At 36.2% G+C, this 14277-nt stretch overlaps 1 protein-coding gene and 1 long non-coding RNA gene across 2 annotated transcripts in view; one reads left to right on the top strand and one right to left on the bottom strand.

Moving 5' to 3' along the window:
* ADGRA2 (adhesion G protein-coupled receptor A2) overlaps positions 1–14277 on the top strand; it is a 415622-nt gene that overhangs the window by 61385 nt on the left and 339960 nt on the right. The gene's annotated exons all lie outside the window — the stretch shown is intronic.
* LOC128663428 (uncharacterized) overlaps positions 11208–14277 on the bottom strand; it is a 109197-nt gene continuing 106127 nt past the window's right edge. The window contains exon 4 of the long non-coding RNA XR_008402866.1: positions 11208–11456. This is a non-coding gene — a long non-coding RNA (uncharacterized LOC128663428). The remainder of the gene's footprint in view (positions 11457–14277) is intronic.

The raw sequence follows: 14277 nt of genomic DNA, 5'->3' as shown, positions 1-14277 counted from the left end.
AGAAATTCACTCCCAATTTGGCATTTTCCCCCAAATTCATGGATAATTAGGAGTTCCATTTATACCACATTTATGCTGTATTTCAGCAGGAGGACAGACTTTTATGTTGCCTGTGTGGCTGAACAGTAGTCAGTTGCAGAGAAATGAAAGCATGAAAGAGTTTTTAAATGATGTTTAAATTTTAAGTTGATATCTAATGATGTATTGACAGGTAAATTATTTGTGTCTTTGGTAGCCTTAATTTGTTTTAAAATATTTTATGCAACGCCATTCAAATATGAAACATTATTCTGCTGAAGATTGTCAGTCTCTATTCTACTATATACAAATGCTCCCAAAACCTCACTCCCTTTACATCACAACCCATACATTTGCCCACCAATCTCCTGTACTATGACCAAGGGGCATATTTAACAATGTGCGAGCGGACATGATACGAAGTAGCGTATCTTGTCCGCTGCACATCGATAAATGCCGACATTATACACTGTCGACATTTATCATTGCACCAGCAGTTTTTGTGAACAAGTTATGGAGCAGCGGTCTTTAGACTGCTGCTTCATAACTTCTGTTTCACTAGAATTGCTTGTGCAATGACGCATTCAGCGATGTCCGCCAGACTTTGATAAATCGGCCCCATTAACTGCATTGCTGTCATTATGCTAGAGTGTTTCTCAACTCCAGTCCTCAGGACCCTTAACAGGCCAGATATTCATTATATCTTAACTAGAGCACAGGTGAAATAATCATCTGGAAAGGTGAGAGCAGGTTAGTAACCATGGTTACTAATCAGCTGATTATTTCACCTGTGCTCTATTTAAGATATAATGAATATCTGGCCTGTTAAGGGTCCTGAGGACTGGGTTTGGGAAACACTGAAGCTAGAAGATTGTTACTAGGGGAGGCAGGATTCTTTTATTTTTTTTAGAAGAGGTGGTGTTGATACTGCTTGCCTGCTGTATTTATATATTGTGTTTGTGCTTCACTGCCAACACAACACTCAAAGACAACACTCAAAGATCATTGTTGACAACACTCAAAGATCATTGTTGACTAAGCCCCTACGGCAGCAAGTTCTCTCAAGAACTTGCTCGCCGTCATTTATCAATTAGCCTCTTCGCCACCTCTAATCTGGCGAAATTCAATCTACTCGGTCTAGTCAGACCGAGGAGATTGACAGCTCCTGCCCGCGCGTGATTGGCTGTGCGCGGGCAGGGGGCGGGATTGCACGCAAGCGCAAAATTGCGCTTGTGTGCAATGCCGAATACCTGCGGGTATTTTCGCCCCGCCACAGGCGAGCTGAGGCGTACAGGGACGCGTATACGCGTCCCTTTACGCCTCAGCTTTAATAAATCTAGCCCTAAGTTAGGCTTTATTCTTCACAAGGTAATTGCTGACTGCCTTTAGTATATCACATCAGTGGTGGGTTACTGGTTGCCCAGGAGCTTCATGCAAACTCAAAGATACAGTATATACAACCAAATATTTGCAACCTGAGTAAAATGTAACGATAATAAGAAAGGCAGACTCTTGAACGATAGAGTAGATAAATTGTATGTTGATGCCGTGATAAACTCAGTATCAGAGCTTAGGCTTCCTTTTTAAAAGTAAATGGCTGTTTGATTTAGCCTCAAAATGGACCGGAAACAACTGTAACAATCAGGTTTTCACCCACGCCAGCAATTATAGACAACAGAGATTGAAGAAATAGCGTAATGTCACTTTTTTAGTATCAGAGTAAAATGTTGAGTATACACCTTTCAACTCGTATTGCCATCATGAGCTGGCGGAATCCACGCACCGAATATGGGTCTGCGATGTTGAAACACTCCCTCACTTAGAGGTATCGTCAGGTGAGAGCTTCCGGTGATGCGCTACCAGACAAGTAAAGCCCAACCCACTACTTAGGATGAATGAATATAGGAAACAAATATTAGTCCGGTAGGAGCAAGAAAAGCAAAATTAAAATAATGACAGGGCTAAGGGTAACAGATACACTGTACATCAGCAGTGTAGGGTCATCAAAGATATCCCTTAGAGCCTTCGTCCTCTCCCTGAAGAAGGGACATTTTTGCCCCCAGAAATAAAAATGTCCTGGTTTTCTCCTATACAAAGGTCACAAGTACATTGTGAGCCTTTTGATGCATCAGGGTCATACTAAAGGTATAGTCTAGTCAGAATTAAACTTTCATGATTCAGATAGAGCATGCGATTTTAAGCAACTTTCTCATTTATTCCTTTTATAATTTTTCTTCGTTCTCTTTGTATCTGAAAGAGTAGGAATGTAAGCGTAGGAGCCGACCCATTTTTGGTTCAGCACCTGGATAGCACTTTCTGATCTGAGTCTAAATGTAGCCACCAATCAGCAAGCGCTACCCAGGTGCTGAACAAAAAAATGGGCCGGCTCCTAGGCTTACATTCAAATAAAGATATCAAGAGAACAAAGAAAAATTGAAAATAGGAGTAAATTAGAAAGTTGCTTAAAATTGCATGCTCTATCTAAATCATTAAAGTTTAATTTTGACTAGACTATTCCTTTAATGGTAATGGTTGCCCGTCACTGATTTTGTTAAAGTTCATTGCACTCTGGAAAAATTTACTGCTCACCTTTCAACGAATAAAATCCTTACTATACAAGGTCATCCCTAGGTACTGTTGCCAGCATTCTACAGTCAGTAAATACTATCTGCATCTATACAAGATAATTGGGAAACTTGCTATGTGCTAGGTAGGTGGTACCTGCACTCTCTGAAAGGTCATTGATGAGAGCTCTTTTTATAAAGGTTGGTGCTGTCCATACTTTGTATAAGATCATTGCTGACACGGCAGTCTCTGTACATTGTATAGGGTCATTGCCGTGCTGACTCTGCACTCTGTTTACAAGGCCAGTGCAACTCTTAGCTCTCCTGGGGTGACTCGGAATTTGACTCACATTCCTGAGCAGATCCACATGCATGTTTGAAACAAGTCCAGGGTTTTTTCTGCCGAACCCTTGAACTGATTTCCCTCCTTCTATAGAGAGAGGAACAAGCATCTCTTGAGGAGAAACTTTGGCAGGCTGTGAAATATATAATTTGTGTTATTACAAACCTTTTAATAATATTTTTGTTGCTAGTGATCCTTGGTCTTTACGACTCATAAACCTGTAGGGAATTAGTATTGCTTAATATAAAGGATACCATATTTAACCTTTTCAATACTCTCTCTTTGGCTGCTGTACATCTGTGTGTTTGAAGAAATATAATAGAAATAATTATAATACTTCTATACATGATGATTGGATCAGTCAGTAGCATCATATGGTAATAAAGAAAACCCTGCTCCAATGACATTGCAGTCACTAATATGAGACCTTCACCTAATTGGCTTATAGTCTTCTAGTGATATAATAATTAGCTTACATACTACTGATATTGTAGGCCTTGAACACGTTGCTTACAATTCAGTGCTCATATATTTGATTAATCATATATTGTGAGTCCACATGAAAAATAAAGACATAATAATGGTAGAATAAGAAAAAAAATACCACGTATTTATCAGTATTTAAAAATATTTCTCTCTGTTAATCTCAAGATTCAAAATCAATGTGTATGATTCCTTCTATCTATCTATCTATCTATCTATCTATCTATCTATCTATCTATCTAGTTTTCTGGTAATATTTGTTTCTGTCTTTATCCGACCATTTTCTAATGACGCTCTTATTTAAGGTGTCAGACATCAGAAGTGTGCTTCTTGCAATAAAGATGCATTGTTGCATCAGGCGATCCATGTGAGTGATTGTTTATGCTTCTTGTTTATTTACAGAATAATTTTGTCAGTGTGCAACAAGCTATGTCAATGCAGACAGATTTTGCCATTGCTGCTTTATTTGCACAGCTTGAAATGGATGTATTTTTTTACAAACGGATTCCTTGCTCTTACACAATGAACTGGAATAAACCTAACTTTGCCAAGACTATAGCATAATGACTGATCATAAACTCCATAAGCCACACCTTTTGTATCATATAAGATTGTTATACGGAGGAGTTAAGGCTTTGAAAGGTTTCATTTGACCAATGATAAAAATGTTTTGCAGATTTTTTTCCCTCCTTTTTCATTCAGTCTTATAAGCTTTTTAAAGGTAAAAAACAACAGTTGGCTGATAGTTTAATTGCAACATTCAATACTCTGCATTCTATAAATGCCATTTCCTGACAGAAATTAGGTAGCCTTTTTATGAAAATACTTGCCTACTGTTTCTTGATTATTGTAGGAGGTGCCTGTCATGGGACATATGGCTCCTTTAACAAGTCTGCACTGTTTTATCAGCAAGCCAAAACCTCAGGGGATAGGAGGGGGAAAAAAAAGATTCCTAACCAAATAAATACAAAAGCTCTTAACAGGAAACAGCCTGGAAAGAGTCAGAGAGACAGCAGTAAAAGGGTCCCTTTCACGCAGGCCTCTTGGCTTCCCATTAGGGCTGATTTGAATAAACATTGGCCTGTTTAGGAGCCTGAGTTCTCCTGCAACTCATTTGGCTGCTAAGAAGGGGTGCTTGTCTCCTTTGTGTGTACTGGCTAAGGGAAGGACTAGTCACCCCTGCTCACTTCACCGCTCACTGCAAAGATGAAGGGATTCTTGTGTCTGAGTGTTTTATCCCTGTCTCTCATAATGTAATCCCAAACCGTCATGCACAGCTCCTTCCAAACTCAATTTCCTCTCTGCCTTGGCTGTCTCTATCCATAATTCATACCACTCCAATATCATCCAGACTTTTATATCACAGCTCTCTAAACATAAATCAGATTCTCCTTTAGTGTGATCTGTCTTACACACATCATTTGTATAAGAAACTTTCTTTAGAATAACAGATTGTATTTTCATCACCCCAGTTGGACTGACTCACTATTTAAGAAGCAGTGTGCTGTTAAAAGAGTGGTAGATGCAGAGCATTGCTGCCCATCAGAAAAAAAAAACAATGAATGCAGTGCATTTTATTTGATGTGGGGTCACTGTAAATAAGTAGTAAAACCAAGGATCTTTTGTTACAAAACTGAGCCAAGTCTAGCTTGCTTGCCAATTAGTTATTCTATCTGTCTGCCTGTCTGTCTTAAAGGGACACTCAGGTTAAATTAAATTTTAATGATTCAGATACAGCATGTCATTTTAAACAACTTTCCAATTTACTTCCATTAAAATAAATTTGCACAGTCTTTTATATTTACGCTTTTTGAGTCACCAGTTCCTACTGAGCATGTGCAAGAATTCACTGACTATACGTATATGCATTTGTGATTGGCTGATTGCTATAACATGGTATAAGGGGAGTGGAAATATACATAACTTTGAAATTTGTTATAAAAAATCTACTACTCATTTGAAGTTCAGACTAAGTGCTATTGCATTGCCTTGTTATCTTGCATTTGTTGATTATGCAAATCTAATGTGTTGACTGGTCCTTTAATAATGGTAGAATATTTTTTTTTTATTTGTGTGTATTTACATATATTTGTCTCAATATTTCAAGTCAATGGGGCATATTTATCAAACTCTGTATGGAGCTTGATGCCCCTTGTTTGGCTCGCCGGAAACAGAAGCTATGAAGACCGCTGCTTCATAACCTATGCGCCTGCTCTGAGGCGGCGGACAGAAATCAACCCAATTGAATACGATCGGGTTGATTGACACCCCCTGCTACCAATATATATATGTATATGCAATTTATCTAGTTGTGTGTATTTCTGTATTTATGTGCACACATCTAATATCCCTTTAAAATAGTGGCAATAAGGAGAGATATGCTCCCTATTTAAATGGGTTATCTTGCCATCAATGCTTCTGTTCATTTGCCTGAAAGAAAAAAAAAACCCAGTCCTTAAAAATATAGCCATATGCTATCGAATTTGCCAACAGCTAAAAGAAGGTTACGGCTCCATTTTAGTACCAGATTTCCATTTAAATATTTTGCGCAGTGCGTGCAGTCGGTCTTTTCGTGTAGTTGTAAGTTCTATTCGATGTCGGATTTCTTGAAAATTGCACCTTAAAGGTACAGTCTACTCCAAAATGTTTATTATTTGAAAAGATAGATAATCTCTTTATTACCCATTCCCAGTTTTCCACAGCCAACACTGTTATATTAATATACTTTTAACCTCTGTGGTAACCTTGTATCTAAGCATCTTCTGACAGCCCCCTTATCACATGGCTATTTATTTAATATCTATTGACTTTCATTTTAGCCAATTAGTGCCGTCTCCTGTACAACTCCACAGGAGTGAGCACAATGTCATGAAAAGCTAATAAAAAAGCATGTGATAAGAGGCTGTCTGTAGTGGCTTGGAAACAGACAGAAATTTAGAGATTAAAATGTTATAAAGTATGTTAATATAACAATGTTGGTTGTGCAAAGCTGGGGAATGGGTAGTAAAGGGCGTTATCTATCTTTTTAAACAATAACAATTTTGGTGTATACTGTCCCTTTAACAAGTTTGTTGGTAATGATAACCCAACCTAACACTATAAAAGCTATGTTTAATGCTTGTGCTTCTTCCTGTGATTGCCTCTAGAGTAGAGTTTTTATTCAGTTTTAAAATGTATTGATATATGTAATATTTTTTTCTGCCCTAGGCAGAGTTAAAATTATGTAAATACATATTGATATTTAAATAGGAACATAACTCCAACTAGTCCTATACCTGAACCAGCAATAAATATTACATATAACAATAAATGTATAAATTGAAACACTTGTATTGTTTGTAAATGTTAATATATCAATGGGAACTAAGTCTCAAGTAGCTTATTGTTCCTCTTTTACACCTAGTTCAGTATGCTGTAATGTTTGAGATTTTATTGACAGCTACCAACAGTGTTTTACATTTTTGCATGTTCAAACGAAACCGGGTGTAATTTTGTGCTTTTTGACTTCTATTATTTTCTATGAGATGTGTAATTTCAGTTCGGCAGCCGGGGTCCAGCTGATGGTAATGATGGAAAATGCACCATTGGAAACTGTCGAAAAGCGTAATAGCTTCCAACATTAGTTTTTTCATTTTGTGACCTCCCAAGAACACAATCGCGGATCAATGGAAACAAGCCCATAGGGTGATAATATAGCAGACACTTATGATGGCGGGTGTGTTTAAGACCTACTCACACATTCCAGAACTACAAATAGCTCCAGGTACTGTGCACAAATAAATGGCTTGATAAATGGTAAGTCTTCTCGTCCTTAAAAAACTGGTAAAATGTATGTTGGATTTAGGCAATACTGAAGTCAGGAGGAGCGATGGATCATGTTGAGTGGCTGGGTGCTGTGTATAGCTTTGTTTGTGGGCTGCACTATATTTTTTGGCCTCCCCAGTACTAGGCCACACACAGCCTGTAGTGTACAAAATGGCTTTGTAGTGCCTCTTGGTCCTATTATTTGTTTAAATAGACAAAGAAACTTTTATGCTTTTTGTAGATTTGATGGAAACTGTATAAAAGTGATGATGTACTTGACTAACAGAAGCTTTTATTTAGCATCTGAGCAGTATTTAGCATCTGCGCAGTATTTAGCCTCTGAACATTATTTAGCATCTGCGTAGTATTTTGCATCTGCGCAGTATTTAGCATCTGAGCATTATTTAGCATCTGCGCAGTATTTTGCATCTGCGCAGTATTTAGCCTCTGAACATTATTTAGCAGCTGAGCAGTATTTAGTATCTGTTTACAGTTCTGAAAAATGTGTACATAATATTTTGAACACCCCTACCATAACAAGTGTCTGCTCTATTATTACACTATTTGTAAATAAAGTGGTTTAATGTTAAACTTGTCTTATTGGCAATACCATTTTAAAGGGATGTCATGTACTTTAAAGGGAAATTAAACTGTTTTAAGGACTAGAGCACATTGTTATTTATTCACATCATTTTTTCTAATTGTTCAGTGTTTGTGATCACCCTTTAATTTATATTAATTTCTATAACATGATGGTAGTACATTATCAAAATCAATAAGATATTTAATTGGCTTGTCTATCATATATATATATATATATATATATATATATATATATAAAGGTGGTTCTACAACTTAAATCTATCTATCTATAATCTATCTCTATATCTAATCTATCTATCTATCTATCTATCTAATCAGGCTTTGTTCTATGTGCTTCAGAGCCTTCAGGAAAAAAATAAGACACATAATGGCATTCATATAAAGAATGCAGAAAATCTTGAGGTTCCTGCCCCCTTAGGCACCACACACATGATAGATGTCCAGCTGAAACCTTCTTCTCAACATGGTAAATCAGAAGCATCAGTTTTTATCAATTTCTATGATCCTAGTTTCTTGGAGGCAATGTAACCTTGTCTGTCTATGTTTAATATGTCAATTCCTTATAAACAATAACAATAAGTACATATATAAAATATGAGCTATAAAATGTTTATTTCTATATAGATATTGGATTACATTGCCTTTATGTTGTCTTATTTATGGGTGGATCACAATCATACAAATTAAGGTATCCAAATCCTTACTCATAGGGTAACTAGATACCCAGACATCTGGCATTTCTGACCCAGAATGCAAGTGAATTCAGGCCCAGTTATTCCCAGTAACCCACAAACAGAGAGATAATAAAGTCCTGAGATGCTGGTTGAAACTGTGGACCAAGTTTCTTCATCTGCATATTAGTAGGTTATATTTTGCCAATGTGTGTAATTTTATTTGTTTTTACTACACTCTTTTACTTCACCTCTTTTAGCCATTATACACTTTTTTACCTTAAATGGAAAGTCCTTAATAAAGTCAATATTTTATACCTAAGTTTCACAAACAAGACCCTTCTAGATCATGTTTCCTAGTAGGACCAACCTGTTAATTTTTCTACAGTCATAACATTTTCCTAGTAGTATATTTGTCTAAAACATTCCAAATTCCTTAGTGTAATTTTTTCATTTTATCGGTGCTTTTTCCCACAGTCTTGGAATGAGAATTTCATTTTTCAAATGAGTCTGTTTTTATCCATGTCTGAGTGATTTTGACTATACTAATCACAACTGTAAAAAAATCTTAATTAGAAAAGTCAAGGTCTGGAATATTCTCAGGAGTAGATGTTCTACACAGATTTGGTATTCTAAGAACACTTTTTAAAGGGAAAGAAAACCCTAAAATTTTCTTTTGTCTTTCAGATAGAACATACAATGTTAATCAACTTTCTAATTTACTTCTATTATCAAATTAGCTTCATTCTCTTGTTTTCCTTTGCTAAAGGAACATTGGCAGCTAGCTGAACACATCTAGTTAGCCAATCACAAGAGACGTAGGATAGGTGTATATTTTTTTTCAACAAGGGATACTAAGAGAAAAAAGCACATTTGAATAGAAGTGAATTTAAAAGTGTCTTAAAATGACATGCTCTCTCTGAATCATGCATGTTTTGAGGTTCTTATCCCTTTAAGACACTACATCTTGAAATTATTTTAATAAAATGTAATTAGATTTTTCGAGACTTAAAGGGACCTGAAACTCAAAATGTTTCTATCATGATTCAGATAGAGAATACAATTTTAAACAACTTTCCAATTTACTTCTATTATCTAATTTTCTTCATTCTTCAGATATTCTTTGTTAAAGAAATAGGAATGCACATGAGTGAGCAAATCACACGAGGCATCTATCTTCAGCCACCAATCAGCAGCTACTGAGCCTATTTAGATATGATTTTTAACACAGGATGTCAAGAAAATTAAGCAAATAAGACAATAGAAGTAAACTGGAACGTTATTTACAATTGCGTGCTCTTTCTAAATCATGAAAGAAAAAATTAGGGTTTCATGTCCCTTTAACCATGTTTTGGTCAAAATAAATGTATACCTACTCTCACTTATATTAGATGAGCGTGCAGTTTTAATGTATTTATTTCTAAGATAATTTGCATTCATAATTTAAACACAGGTAAGGGTGTCAGAATTAAAGGGACATTCCATCCATAATTGGAATCCATATTGATGCATTTCAGTTTTGAATAGAAGCATTTTTGTAATATTCATGTGTTAGCAAAAATGTTTCTAAATAAAAGCTATAGCTGTTTTAAAAGTGTTTTTAAGTATGTATCATGCACCAGCTTTTTAAACAAAGCACTTGCTCAGAGAGCCTAAGGTTCTTGCACTATCTGTTAATGACTCAATTTGTTAATTGCTGACATGATGCAAGCCCCACTGGCTCTCTGAGCAGCTGCAATATTTTAAATGATGGTGCACTGAGAATATTTATCTATGCTTCACATGCATGTGTAGAGAAAAATGTTAACACTAAAACAGTAATAACTTTTACAAGAAGCATTTCTGCCAATACATGTATATTGCAAATATGTTTCAATGTAATTCATCTATGTGAATTTTAATTTTGGCCCGGAATTTCCCCTTAAATGGACATGTTATCTATATCCTAATCATTTGTAAGTGATGTATCATATCTGTTAAAAGTGGGACTAGAAAATATTACATCAATATCTCTATGCAAAATAAAGAAGATATTTTACCTCAAAATTTCCTCAGTAACCTCATCCCATTGTAGAGAAACTTTAAGCATCCAATCAGGATGCTTGTCCTGGGACTTACAAGGAATTATGCATCTGGCACGTACAGACACTTTATTTTCCTCTTGGTTTAAGGATGTTTCTGCTAAAATCTTGGGAGAGTATGGTGAAATCTCATAAAATCTCATGATTATGATGAAAACCAAGGAGATCACAGTGAATTAAAATATAAACACTGAACTGATTATGCCGAATGGCTATTTGTTTTGTTGTTGTTGCAGTTGTACATCATACAATGTTTTCCTTTTTACAGTTGCATGAAGGATAAATTAACGTTTATGTTGCGTAATGTCCTTTTAAGAATACTGGACAAGTTGTGTTTTTGTTTAACCTACAGGTCCCCTTTACCTTTTATATCAGAATCTGGAAGGCAAAATGTTCATGTTTTTTCTTGCATTATTCATATAAAACAGACAATTTTAAACAACTTTCCAACCTCTGTTATCACATTTGCTTCATTCTCTTGATTTGCTTTGTTGAAGAAGCAGCAATGCACTACTGGGAAATAGCTGAGTACATCAGCTGAGCCAATGACAAGAGGCATATTTGTGCAGCCACTAACCAGCAGCTGTTCCCAGCAGTGTATTGGTGCACCTTAGCCTATCTAGGTATGTATTTGAATAAATGGTACCAAAAGAACAAAGTACATTAAATAAAAGAAGTCAACTGAAAAGTTTGACTTTACAGTCCCTTTAATGATCCTCCATTTTGTCCCAGAACTGAAGTAAACCTGAGTGAGAATCTCCACTGTACCCCCTTTTTACTAAATCCCCAGCCCAATGACTACATTTTTCTTCATCGTATTTCTTCTTCAGGCAGCATTTAATCTTCATGGAAATTTAGCTTATTTTTGCAACTTTCCCACAAGGACATCCTGTAAAAAAAAGTTAAAAGTAACACCGTCTTCCAAGTAAACCCTAACACCCATTAATATTTCCCCCCAATAAGCGACCCCAAGTACTCAATGTCCCCCATGCCGCAACACATCCAATTTTAAAATGACTTGAGTGTTAATGCACTTAATGGGACAGTTTACCCTAAAATTTTCTGCACTTTAATTTGTTTCCAATGATCCATTATATTTGCTGGGGTGTATTAAATTGTTTACAAATAGCTCCTTTTACTTTATTTTGGCATTTTAAATAGATTATTTTTCCTGTGTTATTCCTACATATTCTGAAAGAGTCTATACTTAAGTATAGGTTAAATAAACATAGCTAGCAGAAGAAATTACACTCCCAGTGGGAGGTAGAAGAGATAAGAAATAAAACGTTAATTTTAACTTGTTATAAATATTGGGCTTTGGTATACAGACAGAGATAATATAAAGAGGTATGTGTGTGTAAAGAAAGTGATAAACTAAGGATATCTAATTTCCCTGAAAGCTATTTCGAATACAAAAAATAAACCTAAAGGAACAATTTCTCATACATTTTATACTCTGGTGGTGTAACAAGTAATTCGAAACACATAGGTAAAAACAATTTTACAGTGCACTGTCTCTAACATAGCTTACTATTGAGCAAGTGATACATTTATTGCTTCCATATAGTAACAGTAGATTTGATTATATTTTAAATAGAGAAGCATGCAACCAGATCATACAGATCACAACTAAACTGACTTGCCAAGCTGCAAGTTGGACCCCAATTAGGATTATCTCTATAGCATTAATGCAACTTGCTTTGATGACACTGATAGAAATTCCTTGCTGAAGGAACATTAAAGCGAGAAAATAAAGGTTTAAAACAGTACAGTGGTATGCATACTTCATTGGTATGGCCACCTTAAAGGACTATCAAAAACAAGAGAATTGCATAATTGACAAATATGTCAATAAAAAGACAATTCAATAGCACATACTTTGAATTTAAAATTAACAGTAGATATTTTTCTGGCAAATTTAGAAATCAGTTCCATTTTCCCTCCCTCTGTATCATGTGCCAGCTATCAACCAATCACAAAACACATATATGTATACTCTGTACAATGTAAACTGTGGCACATGCTCAGTTGAGCCGGTGCCTCAGAAGATGTAAAACAAAATTTATGCTTACCTGATAAATTTCTTTCTTTTGTGATATACCGAGTCCACGGATTCATCCTAACTTGTGGGATATTGTCCTTCCTGACAGGAAGTAGCAAAGAGAGCACCACAGCAGAGCTGTCTATATAGCTCCCCCCTTAACTCCACCTCCCAGTCATTTGACCGAAGGCCAAGGAAGAAAAGGAGAAACTATAAGGTGCAGAGGTGACTGAAGTTTACATAAAAAAAATACTGTCTTGAATAGACAGGGCGGGCCGTGGACTCGGTCCATCACAAAAGAAAGAAATGTATCAGGTGAGCATACATTTTGTTTTCTTTTGCATGATGTACTGAGTCCACGGATTCAGCCTAACTTGTGGGATACCAATACCAAAGCTTTAGGACACGGGTGAAGGGAGGGACAAGACGGGAACCTAAATGGAAGGCACCACTGCTTGCAAAACCTTTCTCCCAAAAATAGCCTCTGAAGAAGCAAAAGTATCAAATTAGTAAAATTTTGAAAAGGTATGAAGCGAAGACCAAGTCGCAGCCTTACAAATCTGTTCAACAGAAGCATCATTTTTAAAAGCCCACGTGGAAGCTACCGCTCTAGTAGAATGAGCTGTAATCCTTTCAGGAGGCTGCTGTCTAGCAGTCTCATAAGCCAAACGGATGATGCTTTTCAGCCAAAAGGAAAGAGAAGTCGCCATAGCCTTTTGAGCCCTGCTTAGAGCCAGCAAAGAGAATGACTGGGGGGGTGGAGTTAAGGGGGGAGCTATATAGACACTCTGCTGTGGTGCTCTCTTTGCTACTTCCTGTCAGGAAGGACAATATCCCACAAGTTAGGATGAATCCGTGGACTCGGTACATCATGCAAAAGAAAAATAATTTGTACATTTTGATAATGAATGTTAACTAGAAAGTTTTTTTTAAATGTTATGCTCTATCTGGATCATATATATATTTTTTTTACTTTAGTATCCCTTTAAAAATTGGTGAAGCAACTCAAACAGCTAAATATAAATAGGAGGACAAATGTTTATTGATAGAAATAGCCATGTGACTTTATTTATGCAGGCAGTTCATTTTGTTTGTGAGCTAAAAATATTGTAAAATATTGGTGTACATTCTCCAGCTGTGAATGTTTTTTTATACATATTATTTTATTAGGAACTATTTTATTATAAATTTGTTCTTTTTAGCGAAAGCATGACAAAAAGGCATACCTGCCGTGCAACAGAGATAAATCGTTCATTATACGGCAAGGTATCAAACAGAAATAAAGCATGAGACGCACTTACACCTGTTCCCAGTGGGAACTCACAGGGAAGGGAGTACAGTTTATCTAGCCAAGTGTAGTTATGAAGGAGAAGGGCAAAACTTAACAAACGGGTCATCTCACAAACACAGAAAATATCCAGCTGTGCTGAGGACAGGAAGTCAGGACATCCTTTAAAGACCAGCATTCAACACTCTCTCTCCCCCTTGCTCCCTATATCTCTCTCCACTTCCTCCTAGCACTGACAGATCTCGAGATTTAAATAGATACTTCTGTGCCTTAGATATTCGTACATGCTGATGTTACTATAGAAGGAAGAAAGTATGTATGTTTGCATGTGTGCTTACTTAAATACACACACACCTGTTTTAGTTTATCTATTTTCCTGGT

The sequence above is a fragment of the Bombina bombina genome, chromosome 6 (assembly GCF_027579735.1).
Source record: "Bombina bombina isolate aBomBom1 chromosome 6, aBomBom1.pri, whole genome shotgun sequence".
Classification (NCBI taxonomy): domain Eukaryota; kingdom Metazoa; phylum Chordata; class Amphibia; order Anura; family Bombinatoridae; genus Bombina; species Bombina bombina.
This window is presented reverse-complemented; position numbering and strand designations above follow the sequence as displayed.